Here is a 6,000-nt window from a genome sequence, read left to right as displayed (position 1 = left end):
TTAGTTGCCCAGACATTGCAGTTAACCGCCCACACCGAACACAATATGTTAAGCAGAGAAAAGATACGATAAAGTCATTTTTTCCCTATATCTAAAGACATGTAGCTAAAGGCTTTTAATTGAAGGTCTATATGGTTCCACAACGTGATGCGGGCATAGGTGGCGAGAAAAAGTCACAAATTGTCATAATGTAATGCTTTTTATTTTCTAAAGACTTGGTGTAGGTAGGTTTCTTTTTTATTTTTTTTTTTTATTTTGCAAAACACGCTGCACATTAAGCTGGCAATAAATTGGTGTTTAATCGTGGAAAGATTTTCCTCGTAGGGCGGTCAATGGAAGCAGTCTACAGATAAGGAATGCTAAAGAATTTGCTATAGATTCTCAATAAATAAACATGAAGGCAATGCATATGCAACTCCGGAGGCACCTTGAATACTTGTCACCTCATCTGTGAACGGAATACACTACAATTGCGAATTATATTGTTAAATGTGTATGCGTCACTTGTTTGATCGTTTTTACGATCTTTTACACGAATCGAATATGTGCGCTAGAAATGTAGCCAAGTTGTTTTCTGGCTATGTTTTCACCCGAAAGCACATGCATTTCCTTCCCGAAGGTTTACGTAGCTCACTCAGCTTAGTGCGTTTGAAACCATTATGGGTTATAAAGAGTTGTAGTGTCTATCACTAATAAGTACCATGGGAATAATGAAAATACTATATATAAATATTGATATGTCGTCGTCTGAACTGAAAGCAGTCATGTGAAGTGTTAGTTTTCTTTGTGAATTTTAGAGAAAGTGAGCATTTCGATAGCAAAAGATGGATGGACAGACGGACGGACGCTCGCTAAGAGTGAGCAAGACTGTATTTTCAGCATTTATGGTTAATATAAACAAAGTAAATCTAATACAGTCAACCAGTACAACGCTCTGACATAATAGAAGCATTGTCTGTTTCATATATATTCCGATATGTCAGTGGTAGTCGGGATTAGTTGAGTGTGGTGCAAAAGCTACTATTTTCTACGTTATGCGTTAAGAGAACATATTGACATAGATACGCTATATTACCTAATTTTCTTAGGTGAATAACTTTGTTTCAGTGAAGAGAATCAAATTAACCCATTAAAGACTCCCACATAATAATGTTTTATGATTTGCAAAAGAGGAAGATAATGCGGAGATGATCTTGCTTGAACCTACAATAACTGAAGCTCGCATTCACTCACTGGGCATTGTCACGGTTAGTGAAGTCAATCGCGGCGCTAGCTCATTGCCAATTGAATTAACGAGAATAGCTTTCTCTATCAGTAAATAGTGATATCGTAAACGAACTTGTCAAAACAAATCTTCATATTATGTAATGTGATAAACATATTTAGACATATCCGTCGATAATCTAAATCTAGCATTACATGAAGTATTCCTGAGCGCTCTGCAATTGTATGGTATTCCCTCAAAATAAAAAAAAAAAAAAAAAAAAAAAATGCGAAAGTAGAACGATTCCATTCAACCAAAGTTTTAAGAACTTAACCTTGGTACCTTTCAAAAATTATGCACGAGATGAGTACAAGTTTAAACATTAAATTAATTTACTGCCTCTCACCTGATTCTGACATTTGACCTATTTTTTTTTATATATATGTAATGGGCGACGGCCCGCTATTACATCACCCTACAATTATTTCGATAACAAGTTGACCAAATAAGGCTTTATATGGGAAGTGGTCGAAAAAATGTTGCGATTAAAATTATTTTGAATAGTGCTTGTCCATAGGACAAAACGTGTAGACGTGCAGAAGACGTGTAGAAATTGGAAGACGTACAGACCAACCAACAGAGAGACAAGCTTAGTTCAAATGAGGAAGTTATTCTGATTCGGAAAGTAATCCTAATGCTATCGGCATAATAAAAGGTGGGTCTATCTTAAGCCCTTCTCAGTACGTTCGTACAAACTGGGTACAAAAATGCAATCCACGTCGCAGTAATCCTTAATGATGCTACAGGCTAGTGTCCATTAAGAGGCACATGTGTATTGATCTTCAAGAAACGTGTTTTGAAAAGCAAAACAATTTTTTATTAAGACCTAATGGTATGTTTCGCTCTTGTGTTATAGTATTAAACTGATTCGCCAATCTCATCCTTAGCGATTCAATTCACATATAATATATTATCCGGGCTTCGTTTTAAACCGAACATAATCTCTTTCGTTTTGTTAGTGTTTACATAAACGTTTCACAACTTAATCGGTGTTACATATATATATATATATATATATATATATATGTATGTATATATGTGTGTGTTTAGTTAATGACCTAGTTTGAATAACCATTACTTTTAATTGAATATAAGAATAACTTTCATTGCATTTACATGAGCAAGTGAATTGCAAAGAATTCAGCGTAGACTCCAAGCTAGCGAGACATTCGACCACGGTCTCGGGCTTGGTCTCGGAGTTTGGCTTTACCCTCAATTGATTTAACCGGTGTGATAAATCTTTATTATCTTTAAATAATCACGCTGAGGAAGTTCTAAAAGTTATTTCTCGCGGTTTTTCTAAAAAAAAAAAAAAAAAAAAAAATATAACACAAATCTAACTCAATTGTCAAGTGTTCATAATTCGTGGTATGTGATATGGATTTGGTTTTTATATCCATCATGGAAGGATGGGGAGTGTATCCATTTTGTCAGTTCGTTTGTAGCGGAAGGAAGCTTCAAACACTCCTCTGAGTACATATATATTCTTGATCGATATTAAATTCTAAATTGATTGGAACATGTCCGTCTGTCCGCCTGTGTAAATGGAATAAATAATTGGCTCTTTACCCATTACTTATAAACTACAGCAGATAAATTTACAAAAATTTCAGCATATACTTTATGGGCGATGCTGCAGTCCCCGTACAAAAATGGGCCACGCCTACATACTTTTATAGTGCACAAAAGCAATTAACGCCATTAAGTATATAAATTCTTGGCCAGTTTTAAATTCGGAAGGCACCTACGCATGTTCACGTGTTCATCTGCCCATCTATTCGGTCTACGTAGGTGCGTAGTATTTGTTGTAAATATTCTTCCGTTGGCGAAAATGAAGATATCGACTACGAACTTGCAAAAGAATTTCAAAATGTAGGAAACTTCTCAAGAAATATGACTACAAGTCCCATGTAACACATCCATGTAACAAAAACGTTAAACACCTTTGCTTTCCGCATTTTTTACTTCTTACTCATAAAGTATAACACGTACAGCATATAAATTTTTACTTTTATTTTGAAAATACAAATAATCAAGCTCACCCAAGCTCACTCTGTGTTGTAGAGTATGAATATTTAGTCGTTCCCCTTGCTTTTAGGATCACCGTGATGGGCATAAAAAATTCGGTCACGATCGAGTACAATTTTCTTACTTGTTTTACTTTTATTTTGTAATTTTCTGCTATCGTTTTATCCTATAATTCAATTAAACAAACAAAAAATAAATAAATACATTGGTTAAAAAAATTTTAATGAAAAGCATAAATATTGTTTCATGAAACTTGTACAAAAAACGATTTCGTTAATTAAATTACTTTAGCGTGTAAATATATGCACGTGTAGACAGACATACTAGCCGCGAAGTTGGCATGATTTTTAAATTACCTAAAAAAAGTAATAGTAAACAATAGCTAAAAATACAAAAACGGTTTACAAAAAAAAAAAAAAAAATCAACAAAAAATAATCTCGCAATTACTGACAGCAATATGGATAAAATTAAAGCAACGTGCAGCAACGTATTGTACAAACAACATTAGAACACTAAATCGATCCGGACATATTTCGCTTGCATGGCCTTTTCTCGCAAACAGAGTAGCAGCAGAGTGGATTTTGCCAAGGTTATAACCAGGTGTAGAACTTGAACTTCGTTCAGGAGGGTCTCGATAATGCGAGCACTTACCTACCTTTACCTGCTCAAAAAAATTTCATAAAAAGTTATGTTATTAGCTTTCGAATTGATTTTCAAATATTGCATGAATTTTCATGAAAATCATGTATGTACATAGTCCCTGTTGAGATGATATATTGATATATTATGTCAATACGCCATAAATTTATGTGGAGAATAGAAAGAATGACGGATAATAACTTTATTATTAAAATTAATGTTTAGCGTAAAGTAATTCAAATTCAGGACTAAGAAGGTTTGACGACTCTGCGCTTCTGAAATTTGATTCGGCAACTATGCGACTTTAGAACATGACTGGCCGACTTTCATTTATCAACTGATTATCGTTTCTGTGACTGTGCTTCTGTGCAGCGTTACTTCGCTCGCCGAAAATTCTTTACACTGAAAGTTTACGACATCATGACTACGTACGTATTTTAACTTAGGGGACTCTACACAAATGGGACATTGAGAATATCCAGGTTAATCGTTGATGTTAATGGTCTGCCTACACTGCAACCGCATTAGCCTTCGAATGAAGCAGACAATGTAAAATTTTACCGAAAACGGCCACAAAATTATACCAGTTTGTAAATACCCATTAAGTATAAGAGATTTTTGTAAATAGACAAGATTTCGTTTTTCCACCGAATTATGCAGCGATTTGGTGTAACCTACGTTGTAGGTATTGGGGTAAATTCTGGCGTTGGGATCGGTCACCACTCATAAAAGTACAAAATATGTATATTCTTGTCATAGTTGTTTTGATTTTGTATCAATTTTGGTATTCCAAAGAAATACGCTTCGACATCAATTTTATTATGAAATAGGCTTCTTCGGTCCGGCAAACAATTCAAAAAAAAAATTTGATGAGACTTGTGATCTCTTTGTGATGTTGCTCAGAGTACGAATAATTAAATCAATCGTTCGTCAAAGTTGCATAAACTCCTGCTTGTTTGTTAATTCTAAATATATTTTGAAGTTTGTTAACACCAAAAGAAAAATGTCAATATATCTCTCGCAGAGTTCTTTCAATGGCTCTCTGTCCTCTGATGATGTTCAAACCTTAAATCTCTTTGCTGAATACTTCCGACGAAATTCACTTCAACGGTTGATACCCATTTAACCATTAATTATCGATTCGGATCACAAACTCGATCTCGATTCCTAACTTCGGCATCTCACATAGTTTAAGGTATCTAAGATATAGTTGTGTGCCTAGGCCTGATGGTATTCCATCATGTATAATCAGTGTTATTTTAGAGGTTTCTAGTCAGCCCTCTGTAGTCAGGTGTTTTCTGTTTGTGCTGGAAGAGTGGTTTCCTTATTCCACTTCACAAATGTGGAAACATTGCGGACATCGCGTTGAGAACGGCAAAGCCATTGCCAAGTTTACTTGGCAAATTGTTGAGAGAATTATTACTCACTATTTCCATTTTGCTATCAAATCTTCTATTTCTCCATTCCAGCATGGCTTTCAGAAAAGACGATTGACTGTTACGAATCTGTTAGGGTTTATATGCCACGTTTTCAAGGCCCTTTCTAGCGGTGATTAGTTAATCATAGTTCAAACTCCCTTTCTACTTTGGGAAATCGATAAACTCTTATCTACATAGCAGATTACTCAAGATTCTGCTTAACTCCCGCGACGTCTGGCTTTAAGGGCCATTTTATTTATCCTATACATCAATGATCTCCACTCGGTGTTTAAATCCGGCCATGTAGTTTCTGTTTTCTACCTTCACCTGGGAATCAAAATCGTATCAGCTTCAAATTGATTTAAATAATTTTATTTATTTATTTGCTGCAAAGAGTCTACTGAATTCGGTTATTAATCTCTCTTAGCTGAGTTTCATGTGTAAGTACATGAATAAGCGAAATGAACCGATAAAGGCGCATGTCAAGATTTAGGAAATGTTTTCCATCACTTGATTAATCAGTATGTTCGATATGTATAGCATTCAAGAATCGGCATCAGTAGTAGCATCAGGTTCACCAGAGCAAGGAACATCTTAACATAGAAAGAAAACTTTCGCAACAGGAATCGCGAACCATCTTTGACACAAAC

The 6,000-nt window shown here is 35.0% G+C and overlaps 1 protein-coding gene across 4 annotated transcripts in view; it reads left to right on the top strand.

Moving 5' to 3' along the window:
• Positions 1-6,000, top strand: part of LOC119644242 (teneurin-a) — a 444,303-nt gene that overhangs the window by 265,503 nt on the left and 172,800 nt on the right. The gene's annotated exons all lie outside the window — the stretch shown is intronic.

This window comes from Glossina fuscipes, unplaced genomic scaffold (genome assembly GCF_014805625.2).
Source record: "Glossina fuscipes isolate IAEA_lab_2018 unplaced genomic scaffold, Yale_Gfus_2 0, whole genome shotgun sequence".
Taxonomy (NCBI): Eukaryota; Metazoa; Arthropoda; class Insecta; order Diptera; family Glossinidae; genus Glossina; species Glossina fuscipes.
The sequence above is the reverse complement of the archived record's forward strand: the minus strand, read 5'-3'. Positions and strand labels throughout refer to the sequence as shown.